The sequence below is a fragment of the Artemia sp. Qi Xiang Cuo genome, chromosome 18 (genome assembly GCF_049724085.1).
Source record: "Artemia sp. Qi Xiang Cuo chromosome 18, ASM4972408v1, whole genome shotgun sequence".
In the NCBI taxonomy this organism is placed as follows: domain Eukaryota; kingdom Metazoa; phylum Arthropoda; class Branchiopoda; order Anostraca; family Artemiidae; genus Artemia; species Artemia sp. Qi Xiang Cuo.
This window is the reverse complement of record NC_142811.1, coordinates 22,135,845-22,157,866: the sequence shown is the minus strand read 5'-3', so window position 1 is coordinate 22,157,866 and position 22,022 is coordinate 22,135,845. Positions and strand designations below refer to the sequence as shown.

At 34.9% G+C, this 22,022-nt stretch overlaps 1 protein-coding gene and 1 long non-coding RNA gene across 3 annotated transcripts in view; one reads left to right on the top strand and one right to left on the bottom strand.

The window, feature by feature from the left end:
* LOC148941330 (uncharacterized) overlaps positions 1–9,722 on the top strand; it is a 75,143-nt gene extending 65,421 nt beyond the window's left edge. For both annotated transcript variants that reach the window (XR_016143249.1, XR_016143250.1), the window contains exon 3: positions 9,536–9,722. This is a non-coding gene — a long non-coding RNA (uncharacterized LOC148941330). The remainder of the gene's footprint in view (positions 1–9,535) is intronic.
* The window catches only part of LOC148941329 (transcription initiation factor TFIID subunit 5-like), a 279,459-nt gene that overhangs the window by 215,294 nt on the left and 42,143 nt on the right, over positions 1–22,022 (bottom strand).

Genomic DNA, 22,022 nt, shown 5'->3' with positions numbered 1-22,022 from the left:
CAGTAATATGATTCATCTTGAATTTTTTTAATTGCGATTTAGTTAGAGGGTATTTGTTAATTGAGGTTTTAATGCCGTTAAATCGGTTTCTTTTGGAATTTTTCCACCTATCTAAATCATTTTCCGAGATAACCTGGATTTGAACTAAACATGTTCCCTTTTTTATTGTAATTGTATCATTTTCATGGTTATTAATTACCCAAATAAAACCTTCTCCTTTGTCGTATGATATAATCTGTTCTTTGCATAACAGATTTTCAGGAATTTCATTTGATGGGATCGCGAGCCATATTTCGGATTTGTCGCCGACGGGTTCAATCATTTGTGATATTTGAATTCTTTACATCGTCCTGGGAGGGACTTTTGTTTTTCATATTGCAAATCCAAAATATTTTTCTTTATTTTCATTGTCTATTAAATTTAGACTGGCGCTATCCGCCAATACTATTGGCTGTGCCTGAACTGCATAGGGGTTCACTATTTTTTCCATAGTTCCACTATTTCCTTGATTTCATTCGACCTATATCGTCGCATATCTCCTATTTTTATTTTTGCAGATTCAGTCTCCATATTATTTAAAATTACTTCTTTCCTGCAATGTCTCCCAGAATATTTAAACAAATATCTTATTTTTCCATGTCCTATTTGTATCTAGATATAAGTTTCAAACTATTGCGATATTATACCGCCATAAATTTTATTTACTGTTACATTCTCTTCGTAACCTCTGTTACAATTTCTTAAGGTAGAAATTCCTTCCCCTACCTTAGCCGGGTAGACAAGCCTTTCGTTCCCTATGTCTAATAATACCTTAGTCGACCTTAAAAAATTTGCGCAGATAATGGCCTCATATGAAAAGTTATTGCATACTATAAAATTTGTCGGAAAAATTCTATTATCCCTTTTTACGTCTAGGCGAATTGAACCTTTTGCATCCAATTTATGCCCTGTCACGCTAGTTAAATTGGCATTATTAAAATTCTTCGGTTGCCTAATATGCGGAGGCAGCATATTAAATACGCATGAGTTTATGATATTAACCGTGGCACCAGAGTCGATTAAAGCCTTAAAGTAAAAAATTGAACAAAAATAATTAAATATATGTAAATTATTATTACCAACACAAAAGGACGGTACTACTATTGTGTTGGACCTATAAAATATTCTGGGCGCCCTCTGGGTCCAATTTATTCTTCTTAGCGGCCTCAACGTTTCCCTGCGGATTTATTTCATGCGTCGGTGCCTGCAATAGATGTTCGGATATGTTCATGGAATCTCTAACTAATTGATTTATATTTGTTTGCCGATCTTGCTATATATTATTAGGGTAGTTTGGATTTCTTGCGTCAGTGCCAGGTGCTGGCGTCGACTGGAAATGCCGTTGGCTTGAAAAATTTTCATTTCCCGTCGGCAAATTTTCGAGATTTCTATATACCATCCTTGCACCATATTGGTTTTGACGAGTATTTGGGTTTTCGAATCGACAATTATTTTGTCTATTGGGGGAGAATTGTACAAATTTGGTTGGTACGTGTTGTGAGGTATTGATTGGCGCAATCTTCCCAGGCTATAGCCTAGTGCACCACTGGCGCTAAAATTTGTTCCCCCGAACAAATGGTTGCCATAATTTTGCGTATTACCGACGGCAATCCTAAGTGTATGATTAGGGACATAACGGCACTCTCTCGCGATATGCCCAGGTCGATTACAGTTATAGCATTTTACAATTGTGAAACTATTTCCGTAATTGATTGGTTTAATGTGCTGAAAACGTACTGTTTTCTGCCTAGTGGGTTCTTGCGTTCTATTTCTTTGTGTCACTGGGGAATTATCCCTTGAAAAGAAATTAGGAGACGCCTAATCGCCCTTGAAGGTCAGACGTGCGTTTCATTCGCCTAGGCTATTTATTTTTGTTTTGCTGTGATTTGCCACAATCGTGTCAATTTCGATCATTCGCCCTACCTCCTGAACTGCAAGATCCAACGTCTGAATATTTTTGGATATTACCATTCTATATAATTTTTGGGGAAGCCCTTGCAAAAATGCGTGTAGTATGATTTTTTCATACAATTTTCCTGAACCTTTTCCGAATTTTGCTTCTACTAAAATCCGTACATTATGAAGATATTCTCTTACATTCTGTGAATGGTCAAAGCATACCATTCCGTGTTTTAATTTATTTTTATAACTAGTTTCGATAAATCTATCTTTGAATGCCATTAACAATTTGTCTACTGTATTTATTGGCAAATTGTCATCACTCCCTATAGTATTTTCAATTTGCTTTAGGAAGGCTAAGGCCTGCCCTCTTAATCTTAGAAGGAGCATATCGACTAACGTTTCTAGCTCTGTTTTTGTTAATTCTACAAACTGGGCCAATTGGATATTAAGTTGGTCGATATCTGTTTTTCCAGCATATTGCGGAATAGATTTTGTTATCTCTACATTTTTCGCGACCAACTTTTGCGCCATTAATAGTTCGCTTAATTTTTCTGACATTTTTGCGTTTGAATAACTCAAAATAAATTTATTATTATTTATTTGTTAATTTTTTTTTTCGCTTAACCTATTTGGGGGAGGCTATTATCTCCTATGAGATATTTTAAAGGGTTTTCCTATAACAACTTAGCGGTTATAGGCCTAATCACTTTTTCTTATAAGTCTGTATCTATCCTCCGAGTTTACGACCGCGCCACTTGTGGCATTAAAGACTGCGCCAATTGTAATGTTAAGGTATTTACTCTGTATACCGAACGCGCCAACCGCGCCGTCAAGGTTTAAAGCTGTGAATTTGCACCTTATAAGTTTTCTGATTGCGCCACTTGTAACGCTAAAGGTTGTGCCAATCGTTCCATTGAGGACTGCGTCACAGCAATGGGGAGTAAGGTAAATGGGTGACCGCGCCATTCTCAATCTTAGAGAGAAAATAAAATATGTATTTATATAAATGTAACCTCTTTTCCTCGAGTTATCTCCAAGTCAGATTCCTTAGGGAGCGCTACCGATGGAGTACAATTGAACTAATTATCTACTTTGCGGTGAGATACAGGCATATATATAAAACAACACAAATAGAAAAGTAAAGGTTTTATTGACTTACATTTCAAATGTACAACAATATACGTATACGAGCAAGGCTTTACTTCAATTCGACGACAGTAGAGGCAAAGTTAATCATTAAATTGATAATATGAAAATGGCAATAGAGACAATCCATAATTGACGCGAAAAACACTTTTCTTAACTATATCACACTAGTCTTGACTCTGCGCGCTAAGAGCTATTTCACAATTGGCCCAAGTCCTGTGGAGGGCCCGTAACTTTGTTATTATGTTTACCAACTCAACTCATTATGTCAACTGCCCCTCCAATAATTTGTTTTCAATATTCTGATGATTTAGGCTTTCACATTCCTTTTTTAGTTTAAAACTTCCTGTGAATTTTGTATCTCGTGACTTTTTTTGCCAAGTATCTTCGCGAAATTCAAAACCGTCTCCCGTGATTAGCGCCGATGTTTGGCTGAGACTAAAATGCGGTTTTTCTTTTGCTGATTAAGAATTTTTCTTTTTGAAACGGGATTTAAGCTTAATTAGGGGAAGTTTAATTTATGTCGGAATTTTGCTTTGAAGGAAAGAATTTTATTTTTTGTATTTTAAATATATCACATATTACTCACGATACACACCTTACCTCAAATGAATCAAATTTATGCCCCTTCCCCTCCCCTCCCCCCCCGACCATTCGGATCAAAATTTTAATCTGACAGTAACTTTAGCTATGGGGAGTCACCCATAAACCGTGCAATTAAAACCTCGTGGTTTTATCTGCCTACACAGTCAAAGGAAGATAAATGGCGCAGCCAATATTAAGAGAAATTAATTATTACCACAAAGGGGAAAAGGGATAATTACAGAACCCAAAAGAAAAGAAACAGGGAAGAATATTTATCTAAAAAAAAGAATCGAAGGCTCTAACACAGCCCCCCTAAGATAAATGGCCGCTACTCTGGTGAATTGGCTGGAAACTCGGACATAAAAGCAATTAAATTAACACATTAAATTTTCTTCCAAGATTCCTTCTTTTTTCCTCTCCACTCCAGCTACCCGTTGGCTTATGCTCCGCGACTACCATCCACTTGGCTTAGTTCCATTGCCATTGCGTATCCGTGTCCAACCAATCAAAGCTATTTTCTGTACAGCTCTATTCATCAAGCTAGAGATTTCGAAGAAATAAAAATCCACGCGATTTGTGGAACAGCATGATTAAATGAAAAAAATTTCGCTCTGACGAATTTTATACTCAGGAGAAGCGTAGGATAAAATTCTGGCAAATTCAAGGATGCCAGCCATCATATAAAATTGGCTACACTAGCCTTTTAATATCCATCGGTTTAAACAACACCACATTTCGCTTAAAATGTAAATTGCCCCTTGGGATAATTTGAAATAATCCAAGGCAGAAAATACAAAGGCCTTTGAAAACGATAAGGTTTCAGGGAAATGAATTAAAAATCTGAGTGAACCATGAATCATTTTTTCATGGGTCCCATCCCCTAAAATAATTGAATGAATAACGCTCGTCGATGTGGGCTGAAGATGAATATGAAGGCTGGAAAGGAAAGGCCTCGGTAAAAGGATCACAACATGTCCGCCAGTTGTGCATTGAGGAAAAGGGCTACACGACTTTCACGACTTTCCGCAGGGGACCTTCCCCAAGGGATTCCTCCCCCTCATAAAGGATCGAAATCTCTTTTGAGTTGGTAAAAGCAGTCTCAGATTCCTTTCCTAATTTCTTCAATCCAAACCAAAACTCAGTATCTCTCAATCTTTCCACAACCCGTTGTTGACAAGTCGATTCTTTTTCATGATTATCTGTAGTGTCTCATAATGTGTCTTGGGCCTTCTCCTACCTCCTAAGCTTTTTCGTCATATTGCAGTTTTGTAATTTTCCCGTAGGGTTTTGAACTCTTTTTTCCCCTATTATTTATGTTAGCTAGGCACAACCCATCTATTTTTTATTATTTTGCGCCTCTGCAGGTTGGATCTCCAGCTTTTGTCACTTCTCACTTTCTTTTTTCTTTTTAATTTTCTCGACCTTTTCAATCGTGGAAACTAAATCATCATTAAATTTGAATTGTACTCAAGTCTCCACGATTTTCGAATGTATTTCTTTATTGTATTTCTGTTTAATTTTTCTTCTCTTTTTTAGTTTTCTTTGGCTATTCTATCTCTCACTCTTTCTTCGTCCTTCCTACGTTCTCTAGCTGTTCTGATTTTCTCTCTTTCTTCTCTATCTTCCTTCTCTTTTCGTTTTTTGGCTATTCTATCAACCTCCTCTTTTTTTTCTCTTGCTATTGTCAGCATCCCCTTTCTTTTCTCTCGTTATTCTCTCTTTCTTTGTTTCTTTCTTTTTTGTCATTTAATAAATATTTTGTCATATGTACATGACTACTTTTTTGTGAGTCCCTGCTGGATCTCGATTCCACCATGCGCCTTTTATTCGGATTACTTCGATTCCTTCGGTCATTATTTCTTCTTCATTCATTTTCTGAATCTGTTCGTTCCTATCCGTATTTTTGCTTAGCCACAACTCCTCTTCATTTCGCACAGCATCTTTCATATTTTACATCTTCTTTGTCTATTTCGTATCCCCTCATTTTACCGTGTGTGCTCCTTCCTGATTCTATTATCTCTTAATTAATTAGTCAATCGTGGCAAGTTCAACAACTGCCACACGCAAAAATTATGGTATGCATTTACTATTGTGAATTTTCAGCTCCTTGTAATAATATTCAAAAAGTTTTCCAATAACCGGAATATGTAGTCTTCATTAGAAAATAAAAACTTCTTTCACAGCAAGCAATTTGACACGAGTGTGGACGAGAAAGTAAACTGAATAACCTCGCGAATATTTCACTAGTGGATTGGCTAGACTAAATTCAAACAGGGGATCTACTCTTCAAAACAATCACGTATCTACCCCAGATGCAGGAGCTTTCAATGTAATCTTCTCTTATGCCGATTACTCAATAGGACAGGTGCCTCCCACCTTCCTTGTCCAATGTGCGCATAAAATTGACAAATTTTCCTAATGTGTCGTCTTCAATAATCTTATAACCTTCACCACTGAAAATTATATTCAAATTTACCAAATCATTTAAATAGTAACCCGACTTTCGCTTTCTGTTGTCCGTTCTTAAACTCTGTAGTACTTTCTAAAACGGAGTGACTGTCCATTGTAAACCCAAAACTCGATTAATTTCAAGTTATTTCTTTTTTTTCTTAAAATTACACAATTGTCTGACTATTCCCGCGAAAACCGGTCGATTTTTGTAATTTTCTCTTATTTCTATATTTGGGCGTTTAAGCTCAGCCCAAACATTCATGAAAGGGGGCTATACCCTTTCTCATGCACTGCCTCGTTCCTGGGTAGGAGTCTGGCTCATCAAATTTTAAATTCGCTGTTTTTCAAATCCTTTTATCCGTGCAGATTTTTACAGCCTATACCCTATAGTGTAGGCTAATTTTCACCAGAAAGTTTGGAAACGCTTGTTCTTTTCCCACCATTGCTGTTGTTAGCCCATTTTTTCGATGCCACCACTGTTCTGGTGGTAAGCCATGACTCCCATCAGATATTGGCGCAAAAATGGTGCTACACCACTTACTGGAGGCGGAGCCTTGCTGGTGCCAAATGGAATGCCCGCTCTTACCACTACGATTCTATAAATATAGAGTATGTTAATACCCAATTTACGGTATACCCTGCTCCAGGGTATAATCACTTGATCGAACGATAAACGGCCGAATTCAAGGCCAAGGGTGCCCAACCTGGGTTACGACTAATATTTCTAGCTATCTCCATGGAGGATAAACGAACCCCCTGTCGTTACAATAAATGACGGTATGTCTTGCAACTCTTTTCCTACCACAAATAATATAATCTCATCCCTTCTGTAGGCTGCCGGACTCCACTCAGGCTAAAATGTCAAAGATTATATAGAAAGTTATCTTACTCTATTCACAATCATAGGTATATCAGAACTGATCCATAAAATAATAATTTTTACCCTAGACGGTTCAACTGCGTGTATACAGCGGGCGACAGACACATTTTTCCAGCCAATCCAGATCCTTACCGGTTACCACCTTACTTTCAATGAATCAACTTTATGTTCCTTTTTCAGCTCCCCCCCCCCTTCTGATAATTTGGACCAAACTTGTTATCTGAAAGTAACTTTACCTATGGTAAGTCACCCATAAACTGCGCAATTAAAACCTAGTGGTTTTTAACGGCCTACACAGTTAAAAAAAAAGAAAAATGGCGCAGCCAATATTAAGATAAAATTAATAATTACCACAAAGGGTAAAAGGGATATATATAGAACCCAAAAGAAAAGAAAAAAGGAAGGACATTTATCTAAAAAAAAAGAAGAACCGGATGTTCCATCAGAGGGTTAGTGTTTTTATCAGATATTCTAGAAAATATTTGGTAACAGCTGTTTTTTATGCACAATTTATCCAGAAAATGGCACCAGACAACCGATTTGAGTCGCAAGGAGTCAGAATATATTTGCTGTCAATACGAAGCTTAACTGTAAAATAAGCAATGACACGGATGTATTCCCCGTGTTCCTTATTGAATAAGCTGGATCTTTGCCCTGTTGCTATACAACTCCTTAACTATATTCAAAAAAATACTATATATAAAAGTAACTATATATATATTAAAAAAGTCATTAACCTAAATGGTAGCATACCATTAGTTGGAGGGTGCACGCCTTAATGTACTTCCCTTAGTCAAACAGAGCAGCAAGGTAACATGAGACTGAAGCAGCCTATAATATAAAAATAACCATGTTGGCCTTATGATATCTGTGTGACAGTAGTAAAAATTAACCACTAATAGCAAGCTTGTCACTGTTTTTCAAATTTACTGTGCTATATAAGTACTGTAACTGGACAGTTTGAAAAGTTTGAGAAGAAAAGAACTCAGGGAGAGTGCTACAATGGTGTTTAAAGTAAATAATTTTGGAAAAATTTTGTGGTTCTATGCCTAAAGCTATATTGAGTCATCCAACCAGTTTAGTCAAATTTGTAAATTTGTCGCTTTTTCTAGTGCCTTTTTTAAGTGACCAAAAAAAATGGAGGGCAACTAGACCCCCTCCCACGGTCATTTTTTTCTCAAAGTCAAATTTTGAGATAGCCATTTTGTTCAGCAGGGTCGAAAATATGATAACTAATCCCCCGAAGTCAGGCAAATCCAGATTTTTCCCTGTCTTCTTTTATTGTTTCTTATGTTGAATTGCCATGCTCTACATGGAAAACCATGAGACAGACTAAGATTAATATTTGGTTGAGATGGACTCGGGATTACATCTTATCTGTTAAGCAGGAAAGTGTGCTTATCTGTGAGCAGGAAGGGCGTTCGAAAGCACAGGATGACTGTCTCCTCCCCCCCATTATGCGTAGTGGTTGATGGGCCTCGAAACGGAGATCAACACCGCCGGTTTGAACCTTAAGGGTCTAGTGCCGTCATACTTACTTTATACTATTATATTCTACGAAAACTACAGTTTCTCTTCCAGACAAATAGTTATAATCTTAAGTATCTGCGTAGGAGATATACTAATTTTATGATCGCTGGGGTTGAACTTTTACTCCAAGAGATGGCATTACGTATTGTTAAGATATTTTTCTTTGTCGACTGTATTTCTCTTTATCGTATCTTCTTTTACTAAGAGCTCAACTACCTTTTTCTGCATGACTGCAAACACCCTTGGTGGCTTCAACACCGGTTTCATCACTGATTCATTCTTCCATATTGGTGACTGATGGAATTTATTCAATAATCCGTTTGTCCCCGTCATTCAAAAGAAGGGGCTGCTCTGCTTCTTATTCATTATAGGAAACAATATGTAAGAACGGTGGATTATTAGAATTTGTTATGTAGAATTTCTTTAAAATAAAACTTTACCTAGGTAAGGGCAAGTTTGAAATTAGTTTTTTCTAATACAGAAATTAAGCTCGTTTCGAAACCTGGCATTAGCTGACGACAGCGATCGTATTTTTTTTCTTTTGTCGTTTTTTTCTCTAGCTGTTGATCAAAGTCAACCAAAAGCCGGTTACCTGAAAGTTAAAACAGAGTTTAAAATATTTAAGTTGCGTAGTTAGCTAGCTGCAAAGAGAATCGTCATTTATGCTTGCAATATGAATATTGGCTGTAGATAAAATTAAAGAATTTTTACCTTATTTCTATTATACTTTCTGTACCTGTATTTTCCTCCTTTATTTCTTTTTTGTTATTCTGAGGGGGGCCGCGTGTAATTACCTGCCATATCTGTATTATTATTTCTTTAGTTTTGAGCCACGTATTAGTATGCCATATAAAACAACAAGTTATGTGGAATAACAAATGCAGTCAGTCAGACTACATTTAAGATAAGGGAATAAACAAGTTAACTACAAGCACTAAGTCTATTAACGAAACATCCCAAATTTCTCCATGGTTTTACTCATAGTTTCTTTCACTATTTTAGGTTTTATTTGAGAGCAGATGCTGAAATGGCCATGGGATACGCCTATGGAACACGATTGGATAACCAAATCGTCAGAATGGATTAGGATGCGGGTTTGGTTTAAGGTCGACATTATGAAAGAGTCAAAAGTGGTGGATTATTACAATGTCTTATATGTAATTCTTTTAAAATAAGGTTACACAACATCCTCGTTTTGTCTAATTGACGACAAGGTTCTAGCAGTGACAATTTGATTCTAGAAGTTCCATCTTTGATAGCAATTAATTTAAAAGAAGTTTCCAAAAAAGGAGTGTTTCATACAAAAGTAAAGGCAATATTAAACTTTAGATCAACAAGTACAAATGCCTGTTAAAATTCAGACTAGAAACGACAAGAAATGACTATTAAAGAATAAATGAAATCCATAACGAACAGAAATTAAATAAACAATCACAGCAAAAAAACATACAAGTACTAATATAAATGAATAAATTACAAGCAAGTTTCGCAACTGAGAGCAATTATCCTGGGGCTCGGGGGGGGGCTAAAACCCAGAAACACAATTATTTGGCCTTTGAACAACTTTTGAACAAAAGGGCCATCTCAAAATTTTGACCGGATGCCCATTTGAAAAATGGGGCGTGGGCTAATCACTTGACTCCTAAAAAAGAACTAAAAGTTTCAATTTCCGATCAAATCAGCCCCCTCCAAAGATATTACGACCACCCATTTGACGAAAAACATATTCTAATAATGGGCAACTTACATAAGTTGAAATCCTTTTCCTGGGTGCTGTGGAGGATTTCTCAACCCCTACGCTATGGCGATTTGAATTTAGGACTATTTTAAAAAAAATTGCTTCCTCAAAATTTTACAAGATTCATTTGGGAAAAAAAAGCTCAAGGGAGGGGATAGGGGTCTTGTTACTTTTTGATCAGTGTTCTGAAAAAGGACAAAATAATTTTGATTTCCGATCGAAAACTTCTTCCAAGGTTTATACGACCACGCGTTGCATAGTAGCTATATGTTAACTTATTAGCTATATGTTAACTGCTAGTTTTACTTACAGCCCTTTCACCCAGGGCTGGGGGGCGTAACCATAGCTATTTGACGTTTGGACGATTTCAAACAAAATGGATAAGACAATTTTTTTTGGAAACCATTTAAAAACGGGGTGTGTTGGGGGGGGGGGTTCCTGCTGTTTGATTACTCATGACTTTTAGAAATGTAGCCAGAACTTTCATTTTAAATCGAATGAGGTTTTTCCGAACTCTGTAAAATTACCCCTTTGATAAAGATCTTATATTTGAACGATGGAAAGCTTCCATAATTTATATCTCTTGCCCTGGGGTAGTTTTGTCAACCCTCAAGGAATAATTATTTAGTTACTTCACCGCTTGACTATTTTGGACATAGTGGTCATCACAAAATTTTTACCAAATGCGTTTGGGGAAAAAGGGCATGGAAAGGGGGAGGCTTGATACCCTTCAACCAGGTTTGACTCTTTAAGAGGACCCTAAAAATATTATTTCCAATTGAATTAACCCATCCGAAGTTTACAACACCACCCCCTGCATATAAAGGTTCTCTGGAGAAAAAAATTGGAGCCCTATGTTCTTGGGGTTAATGGGTAGGAGGCTAGTTGCCATTGGATCACTTTTGGCTCTTAGAAAGGGAACCAAAACTTTCAATTTCTAATCATTTGAGTCTATTCCAAAGTTTATACGACCATCTTTTCCCTAAAAACTTCATTTGCCCTTGGGGCATAAGTTACAACCCTTCCGATCCCTAGTACCTTTGTACTTCAACTTGTACCTAGTTCTCCGACCGGCACATTGTATAAGGCTGCCAGAATACGATATATTCCGACTAAAATGATATATAATACTTATGGCACATGCAAGAATTATGCAAATGAGATAGTTTTTGATGTATTTATGTAGGGAAATGACCCAATTTATGCTATGATATCTGTATAGCATTCAAATGGTCTGAAGGGTCTTAACTCCGGACATGAATATTCAGGTAAATCCAAATGAAAATAACAAAAAAATTTATTAAGTTTTTTTTATTTAGATTGCTTGAAATCTGTAAAGGGTGGAAATTTTAATCGCTTACCAACTAAAGATAAGTCTGAAGGAATGTTGACTCCCAAGCCGCATCATATAAATGTCAGAGTACGATTAGAATATATTCATTCTTCACAAGTCGATTGATTCGATTGACCTAACTTCGCTTCTTGACTGTGGTCGATGTAATACACAAGTACTAAGTGAGGACTGTAAGTAATATAAAATATTGTTTAGTATTGGAGTATGCAGAAAGTTGAAACTAATAAAGTCGTAGGCGCTGAGAAAAGTGTTTGCCGGTCTCTATGTCTGTCTTTGTGTCGGACTGTATATTTCTAGGTATTCTGGCCTCTCTCTCTCTGTGCATGTTTTTCTGAGCAGATGTTTGCTTATCTCTCTGTCTGTCTTAGTGTAATTTTGTGTCTGACTCTGTGTGTTTAAGTATTTTTGCCCCCCTCTCTCTATGTCTGTGTGTCTGAGCGGATGTTTGCTTGTCCCTATTTCTGTCTTTGAGTGATTTTGTGTCCGACTATGTGCTTGTAGATATTTTTGGCTCTCTCACTCTTCATTTTCTCTGTGTCGGAGTGGTTGTTTGCTCGTCGCTATGTATGATTGTTCGTTTGGCTCTGTGTTTGTAGATTTTTTTGCCTCTCTCACTCTGTGTCTGTGTTTCTGAGCGGATGTTTGCTTGTTTGCGGGGATTTCAGAGAAAAAATCCCTCCTATCTCTTTCAGACTTTGATAGAAGCGCTATTAATCTATCTCAATTTCTAATATTTTCTCTTATGAGCCTGCTAGTAGCATCTGTGTCTCTGAAAATTCCTTTTCTTACATCTCTAACTTTTTAATAAACAATCTAAACTTTTGAAAATCTACCATACCCTAAAAATAATGGAAACATAACAAAGTAATGCAAAAAATATTTTTATTGAAATAACGATATTTAGAATATTAACATTAAAATGTTACAAAAATTATTACACATTATTAATATAATTGAACAACTTTGGACATTTTGAATCTGTTCCGTAAAATCATTCATCTTGTTCTCTCTTAATATTGTAGCTATTCTTATCTCTTAGTTGGCAACAAGTAGAATAATCATTAATCCATTTTGAGTCATTCATAATTTTGACTGTGGTTTCAGCTACATGTCCAATATGCGTTTCGTCTTTGGTATTAGTGGTTTCATTTACTATATAAGCTGGTATATGATCAATGGTAGTAATCGCTACTAATGGTAGTAAATGGCTACTATCGTCAAATTACTTTAAATTGGTAACAGTTTTGGCACGCAGACATATGGTTTTATGACATTAGTGCTGCAACAGGCCTTTCTTTTCCCTTTTGCTTTCATTTGAATACTAATAACAGATCGAGGGGAATAGGATCTATCAAAGGTAACGTGTTACCAGAACCAAGAGCAAGAAGTTGAACCTCTTCGTCAACCGTTAGTTTTATGTTTGTATTCTCTATGAGCACTATTATTTCTAGAGATCTCACTGTTGCATATTCACCTTCAGCAATACTGAATGGTTTCTTTAGTCAAGATAAATCTACACTCACTGTCTTGACAACGCAAGCATACGTTTTAAAACTTAAATCAATACAAAACAGATTTTGAATACAAGCTACCTTTTCGAAATCAATTTTTAGTATAAAATATGTTCAGAACTAGGTCTCTAGCGCTTTTAAGTGATCTACAATATTTTTTGCAATAAAAGTTTTACAATGATTTTTCTCAATTATGAAATTGTCAACACTGGAAAATATTTCGAACAATTTTTTTTCTATCCTATCATTCCAAATATTAACCTTTTTAGTAAAACTTTCAATTTTATCATTAGAAATAAATATATCGCAATATTTTCCCTGAAGAGATAAGTTGAGATCGTTTAATTTCGCAAAGATATTCGACAAATAACACAGCTTAGATAGCCATAAGTCGTTTTGAAAAAAACCAGCAAGTTCACATTTTTGTTCGGTTAAGAATATTTCAATTCCGTCTTTTAGCAATAATAATCTTCTTAAACTTTGACCACTTGACAACCATCTTACTTCTGTATGTAATAATAAAGTTGTATAGACTGAATCCATATCCTTTCAAATATTTGAAAATAAGTTACTGTTGATGGGTTGGTCTTAATAAAATTTATAATCTTAACAGTATTCTGAAGCACATCGTTCAATTATGGTTCTAATTTTTTGCTGCAAGGGCTTCTTGGTGAATAAGGCAGTGAGTAAAAGTTATATTGTCATAATGTTTATCTTGAAAAAAATTATTTAAAACAAGTGTTTTTTCTATTCATAGCTCTTGCACCATCTGTGAATATTCCAGAAATTTTTCAATATAATAAATTCAGTCTTTAAAAATGCATCAACTTTACACATGTCTTTTCCTGTAGTATTTTGTAAATATTTGACTTTAATTTTTAAATATTTTACTTCAAAATCTCGTCGCGACCCCCTGGGGGGTTTTGACCCATAGTTTAGGAAAGCCTGGTGTAGAAGATATTTCCGTGGGGAGGGGTTTTGTCTATGGACGTGGGGCCACATTTCCTGGCATTGTTTAAATAAAGATCAAAAATTCAATTTAAAAAAAACAAGTTTTTTCAATTGAAAGTAAGGAACAACATTAAACCTTAAAACGAACAGAAATTATTACGTGTATAAAGGGAATTGCCCCTCCTCAACACTCCCTCTTGACGCTGAAGTTTGAATTTTGTCCTAATTATTTAATAATGACTCCTGAAACACAAGGGCCGGTTCATTAGAACTATAAGATACTTTTTTTTAAAGTAATAAAAACCTTTAGCGTAAAGAGCGAGGTGTTGAGTAGGGGGCAACCCCCTTTATATACGTAATAATTTCTGTTCGTCTTAAGTTTTAATGTTGCTCCTTACTTTCAGTTGAAAAAACTCGTTTTTTTTCAATTTAATTGCACTAAAGAGCTTATGGGTTCGGATAGCCTTTATTTATGTTGTCCAGTGACTGCTTCCTATCTCAGAGCAAGTCGAATGTGTGTATTGGGGTACCAATAATGGAACACTGGGACAAGTGGGGATCAACACCTGATTTTAAGAGGAACTGTAATGTTTGAAAATGAACAACAGTGTCAAACACAGCAGAAATGTCAAGCCTGCAGACAAACAGCAGCCTCTTGCAGGAAGATGGAATTCGTAGTGATTTTTGTTCGTTTTAAGCTTGATTTGCATATTCAATTTAAGTTTCACTTGTTTTAAGATTTATTTATTCATTTACATTAATATCTTTTTTATGTTTGTTTGCATTGATTGTTTATTTAATTTCTATTCATTTTAAATTTCATTTATACTTGAATAGCAAAATATTTTTTTTTCGTTTTAAGCTTGATTTTCATATTTAATCTAAGTATTACTCGCTTAATTGGGTATTTTGCATTTTAAAAAAACTGCATCGACCGGGAATCGAACCCGGGCCCCTGGCCGGTTAGGCCAGTTGTAACTGTAACAAAAATTGGTAAAGTTCCAGATTAGGGGATATTAAGGAGACATTTTAAAAAAAAAAATCTTACTTCATAATAGGCAGAAGAATTTTAGCTAAAACATTTTGACCGATGCTCCACTTTACCCCTCCCCCCTCCCCAATGTTCAAAAATATAGTCTAAATTATATATTACCAAAAAAATCCACCACCTGTCACTCTTGTTCTTACGGTTCTTTTTTCCTCACAATTGATTGTTGATTTAATTTACAGGTCCACGGGATGGAAGGAGAGAAACGGATTGGCGCAATGTATTGGAAGTATGTAATTTGGGCTACATATTTGCGCAGTAGGGGGTGGGGTCAAGTAGAGAAGAAGGACTTACAGAAGAGGCTGTAGTTTTGCCGATATTAGTAAAATAGGAAGTAAACGCATCTTGAACTTTTAGCTCACCCTCTATATTTTCGCCTTCCATCACAATACTTGAAGGGGTAGAAGGAGGCAGAAAAGATGGCCTGATAACAGAATTGATTACTTGCCATGTCTTCCTAATGTCTTTAACATACGCAGAGAATTTTCTGTAATAAAATAACGATTTGGCCTTTCGACAAAGCGAATTGTAACAGTTCGTGGTAGCAAACTGTAAGTAAGGAGCGACCCGGCTCAATTGTAACCGAAACTCTAAAAGACAAAATTTTTATACAAATAGATACATCAAAAGAATCGGATTTTTATGCTGATTTTAAATATATAAATTTCATTAAGTTTAGTCCCACCCATCAAAGGTTACTGAGAAAATTCTCCTGATTTTCGAAAAAAGGGGAAAATAGCCCCTAAAAGTCAAATGATCTCAATGAAAATCAGACCATCAGATTGAACATGTCAGAGAACCATACTGTAGACTTTTTAAGCCCCTATCTGCAAAATTGCGGAATTTTGTATTTTTTGCCAGAAGAAAGATCACGGATGCGTGCTTTTTTTTGTTGTTGTTTTTTTTTTCCAAGGGTGATCGTATCGACCCAGTGGTCCTAGAATATAGAGAGATGGCTCATTCGAACGGAAATTAAAAGTTCTAGTGCCCTTTGTACGTTACAGAAACATTGGAGGGCACCTACGTACCCTTCTCCGCCCCTTTTCCTAAAAAAAGTCCCCAAAACAATTTTATTTAGGCCATTTCTTCATAAAAGGTGAAATGCCGCAAAACTAGGCCTTTGGGTTTAACATAACCCCCCCCCACAGCCCCCGGGGTCGGGTATAATTTATAAAATTTGCCCATTTTTTGCTCAGATTATTTGTTATTGGGGTGTAGGCATACATTTGGGGGTGGGGGGGGGACAAATTTTCTGCTGTTTTTTTTTTCACGTGAGAATTCTCCATGGGGAGGGAAGTTTCCAGTGAGTGAACTTGTCTGGGGAAATTACACACTGGGGGAATTTGCCAGAATTCTTATACATAATTATTTTCATATGTCTTGCTTTCTGTTTTCCGTCTCAATTTTACTCCCGGAATGGTTAAGAGTAATTGTCCGGGGTAAATTTTCACCGGGATTGAATTGCCTAGAGCAGGGCTTCCTAAACTTTTTTCATTCACGACCCCATTTATGATTGCATGTTTCCTGGCGACCCCATATAAATATAATTGAAATACAAAAATATTCTTTGATGATTCATTTATTAGGTTACAATATACATATACTGCATGAAAATATATAGTTTTAGAATTTGTTTAGAAACATACAGAAATCTAAAATAAAAAATTTCACATAAGTTGAAAAGTTGTCTTTATAATATCTGCAGAAATAATATGTGCTATTTTTCATGAAAATTACATTTTTTGCAATACCACAAATGAAAGAGTATTCTGACCGTCACAGGTCAATCAAGTGTATTAGAACGCAGTCGTTGGGTGGTAAATATTAAATTAAAATGAAAGGAAACAATTTAGGGAGATGGATGTGCCTGTTTTTTACTGCATAACAAATTAAATCTTGGTAGAGTGTATGACACTGCAGGACGTAAGACCTCTTCAACATTTTTTTTAGCGATGAACGAGATTGGGGTTTGATATATGTTAAAGCTCAGAAAGCAACTTCACAGAAATATGTGCGGTTGAATGGCAGAAGAATATATAATGCCATATCTGCGATTGTGGGAAATTCAATTCTGGTTTTGATCCAGAATTCAGTCAAGGGGTTTTGTGGAAATTGTAGTTTTAGGTTTGAATGACTCGAAAGTTCAGCAAATTCCTCTTAAGCTTTAAGTGGCATGTGATCAATCTCAGTTAAATCAATACAAAACGGATTTTGAATCTAAGCTACCTTTCCGAAATCAATTTTTAGTTTAAAATATGTACAGAACTAGGTCTCTAACACTTTTAAGTGATCTACATGCAATAATTTTGCAATAAAAGTTTTACAATGATTTCTCTTGATTATAAAGTTGTCAACACTGGAAAATATTTTGAACAATTTTTTTTTTATCCTATCTTTCCAAATATTAACCTTTTTAGTAAAAATTTCAATTTTATCATTAGAAATAAATATATTTTGCAATATTTTCCCTGAAGAGATAATTTGAGATCGTTTAATTTCGCAAAGATATTCGACAAATAACACAGCTTAGATAGCCATAAGTCGTTTTGAAAAAAACCAGCAAGTTCACATTTTTGTTAGGTTAAGAATATTTCAATTCCGTCTTTTAGCAATAATAATCTTCTTAAGCTTTGACCTCTTAAACTTTACACTATATGTCTTTTCCTGTAGTATTTTATAAATATTTGACTTTAATTTTTAAATATTTTACTTCAAAATCTCGTCGCGACCCCATTTGGGGTTGTGACCCATAGGTTATGAAAGCCTGGTGTAGAGGATATGTCCGTGGGTTGGTTTTTTGTCCATGGAAGTGGGGCCACATTTCCTGTCTTTATTCAAATAACGATCAGAAATTCAATTAAAAAAACAAGTTTTTTGAATTGATAGTAGGGAACAACATTAAAACTTAACAATAACAGAAATCATTAAGTGTATACAGGGGATTGCCATACCTCAACACTCCGTCTTGACGCTCCATTTTGAATTTTGTCCCAATTATTTAATAATGACTCCTGAAACACAAGGACCCGTTCATTATAACAATAAGACACTTTTTTTTAAAGTACTAAGAACCTTTAGCGTAAAGAGCGAGGTGTTGAGTAGGGGGCAACCCCCTGTATATACGTAATAATTTCTGTTCGTCTTAAGTTTTAGTGTTGCACCTTACTTTCAGTTGAAAAAAACTCGTTTTTTTTCAATTTAATTGCACTAAAGAGCTTATGGGTTCGGATAGCCTTTATTTATGTTGCCCAGTGACTGCTTCCTATCTCAGAGCAAGTCGAATGTGTGTATCGGGGTACCAATAATGGAACACTGGGACAAGTGGGGATCAACACCTGATTTTAAGAGGAACTGTAATGTTTGAAAATGAACAACAGTGTCAAACACAGCAGAAATGTCAAGCCTGCAGACAAACAGCAGCCTCTTGCAGGAAGATGGAATTCGCAATGATTTCTTAGAAACCAGTGGGGATGTCCGAAGCCCAAACCGTTTTTAAACCAACCGGCTTGTATCTAACTAGCACATGTAGTATAAATGCATATGCCTTTGCATGAATAGGCAACAGTAGCTTTTCAAATACTGTTTTAAAAAACAGTAGCTTTTCAAAAAATGTAGCTCTTTTTCATTAAATAAATCATTAATTTAGAAAGGTTTCTTGAAACTTTTAGATAGCCTTTTAACATGGAAAGCTTCTCGAATCAACTGTTTCACAGTTTCTCAAGACAAAGCTCTTTTCGACGCAAAAACAAATTAGTTTCGCAAAAAAAAATTAGTTTCCCTCTTTGATGGTTTAAAATAGAGAGACTCGAATCCTATAATCAAAAGGAAAGTCGAGTGTTTTGTTTCCATATCATTTGCTGAAAACGCGAACAGGCTGACACCGCAAATAAGCGTGATTTGCTGAACAAACCCAAAGAACTTTAAACTAAAAAAAAATTAGTTCATTAACTGAAGCCTTAGCATTAGCGCATATATATATATAAATATATATATATATATATATTTCTATATATATATATATATATATATATATATGTATATATATATACATATATATATATATATATATATATATATATATATATATATATATATATATATATATATATATATATATTTTCATAAAGAAATTGCTATAAAAATAACTTATAACCTTTCTTTTTGTTGGAAGAAAAAAAATATCTTAGTAATTATCAAAATCTCATAGTTTTACTGTTTCCCATAATACATTTAATATTCAAAGAATTTCATTTGTAATTTTCGGATTCGGGAGTTCGGTCCAACGCTTCCGAAATGAATTTTTGCATACCTGTCTGTAATTTTTGGATAGGACCTTCATCATTCTTTATTGCTCATCTGTTTGGAATACCAATCATTGTATTTTGGTATTCGGTTTATACAAAAAATAATAAAATATTTGTTCTGTTGCAGAACTACTTATTTTATGAAAGAAAATAAGTATTTTTCTACCTTGAATTTTTGGTTACCAGTTGGTTACGTCTTGGCTTTGGTATTCTTTGTCAGTGACCAACCCAAAGATACTAAATTTCTGCATCGTGACCAGACCGACGACTGGAAAGTTAAATTGAAACGTCTGTATTCTTTTCATTTTTTTCTTCTTCTTTTACTTGTCGTTTTCTTATATGTTTTTTCCATAAAGCAGTCAGTAAATACTTTTGTATTTATTAACGTGATGAGTATAACAACTCAGCTTAAAAAAAAACGGCAAAAAATTTTAAAAACTACAATTTCTGATTACGGGCCCAAAATAATGTTGGAATTTCAAGACGTTGCGTGATTAGCTCTTTCCAAGAAGTAGTTAAACGAATTTGAAAGTTTGATGAACAGTTATGCCAGTTTAGTATTCCACTTTTAACACATGTTGTTTTATTGATTTACGTTCTTCGCTTTTCTTGCTTTTTTTTCTGTTTTTGTGTTGTGTTGCATTTTTTTTTCTGTTTTTGTGTTATTTTTCTTTAATTTCTCGATTAGTAAGGAAATAGTTTTTCTTTTCTTTTTTTTTTAAGAAATATAAATTATAAATGAAATCTTAAAGACTACGAAGCAAACATTTTCTTTTCATTTTTTTTCTTTGCAAAGAAGGGTCTGAAATACCCTAGTATAATTATCATCCATTGTTTTCGAGTCCATTAACCATATTTTGTCTAGTAACGTTTGGCGTTTGAAATGAATTTCTTTCTCTTTTCTATTTTTTCTGTTTTGTTCGGACTTTCGTTATGAACAACTCAGCGCTTGAGAAAGATTGCAGTGCTTTTGCTCTTGTAGGTTATATTAATAATAGCGTGTGGCAAAATTGTGCGAGGTTCACTTTGAACGACAATGGATTCCCAACAATTGAAATCATTCTATGTATCCCTTCCGACAATAATAATTTATTCTAATAAATTAATAATAAATTTATTATTATTATTGTCATTATAGTAATTTATTATTATTATTACTTTTATTATATAAAAATTTATTACAAAAAAACCGACTTAGTACAAAAAACAAAAAGAGTACAAAGAGAATAGAAGAAAAACAAAAGAAAAAAAAACACCTTTAAAACAAAGGAAAAATTTTAACGAAAAATAAATTAAGCAATAAACATTAAAGTCAGCTCATGAAAAAGGCCAAGACTAAAGGCAGCATTTTGAACAAGCCTTTGCTATACCGTTTAAGTCAAATAGTAATATAAGTAGTACAAGACCGTATTCAGGGGGGGGGGGCTTTTATGCAATTATTTAAAAATTAACCCCATTATTTACCAATATATCATATACAATTTTATTTTTTTATGCCGTTTCCTGCAGAACGTGAGCTCCAATAGATCAGAATGAAGACAAAATATCCATCTCCCTAGCCACTTAATAATAGAAACTGAAAAAATAGACACAGAAAGGGACCAAAACTATTTTTCCTATTGAAACCGAGGTTCTTGCACTTCTCGGTGTTAAGTCTGAATACTATATCACATAAAATACTAGAAAAAAGTTGTACAAAGTTCACAAGTGCCGATTTTTTTTGACTAATGAGTAGCAGATCATCGGCATACGGTAAATATGATACATTAGTAAAATCATGGAAATAAGTTCACTCCTTGAAAGTTCAAATTGAGTGTTGGCACTATAGAATTAATAGCAACGTTCCCAACAAAGCCATACTCTAGCTTCAGCTTAATGTAAAAATTATCATACCAAAATCGAAAAACATTTATGAGATATGATTTAGCGCCTAGATTTGCAAACAATGTCACAGTTGGACGTGTGAAATGCTGTCAAATGCTTTTGAGAGATGCAATGCGCACAAATGGATCTCTAATCTTTTATTTCGGGTACTCATAAGCAGTTTAGCCAGTGTCCGTTGCGCATACTAGGAAAAAGTTTGAATTGAAAAACGAACTGGTTGGATCCCCAATTAAAATGTTTTCAACTAATGGTAACAAATTATTCAAAAAGCGAACTTGGATTAAATTCCACTGTAATCGGCCTGTAAGAAATGCAAGATAAATGATCTTTATTTCTCTTTAAGACTGAAATTGGTGGACATCGGAAAAAAACAGGTTCTAAAGATGTGGACATACACATTTCAAAAAGCAATTGTAGACGAATAGCTAATTTATTAGAATCCCTAAAAGTATGCTCCAGTGATATTCCACCAAAGTCAGTAGATTTGGATTTAAGTCGAAAAATAGTTGCTACAACTTGGCCAGAACTAATAAGCACTACATGTTATTGTTCAAATTTATTTGGAAATAACACAAGTAACCGGATTAGAATAAACACAATAAACCCCACAACTAACACCCCACGTCATCCCCAGAGGGGGGGGGGGCAGTTTGAACCCCTCACCCCCGAAACGTTTGTTTGACTCGTAAAATTTCAAAA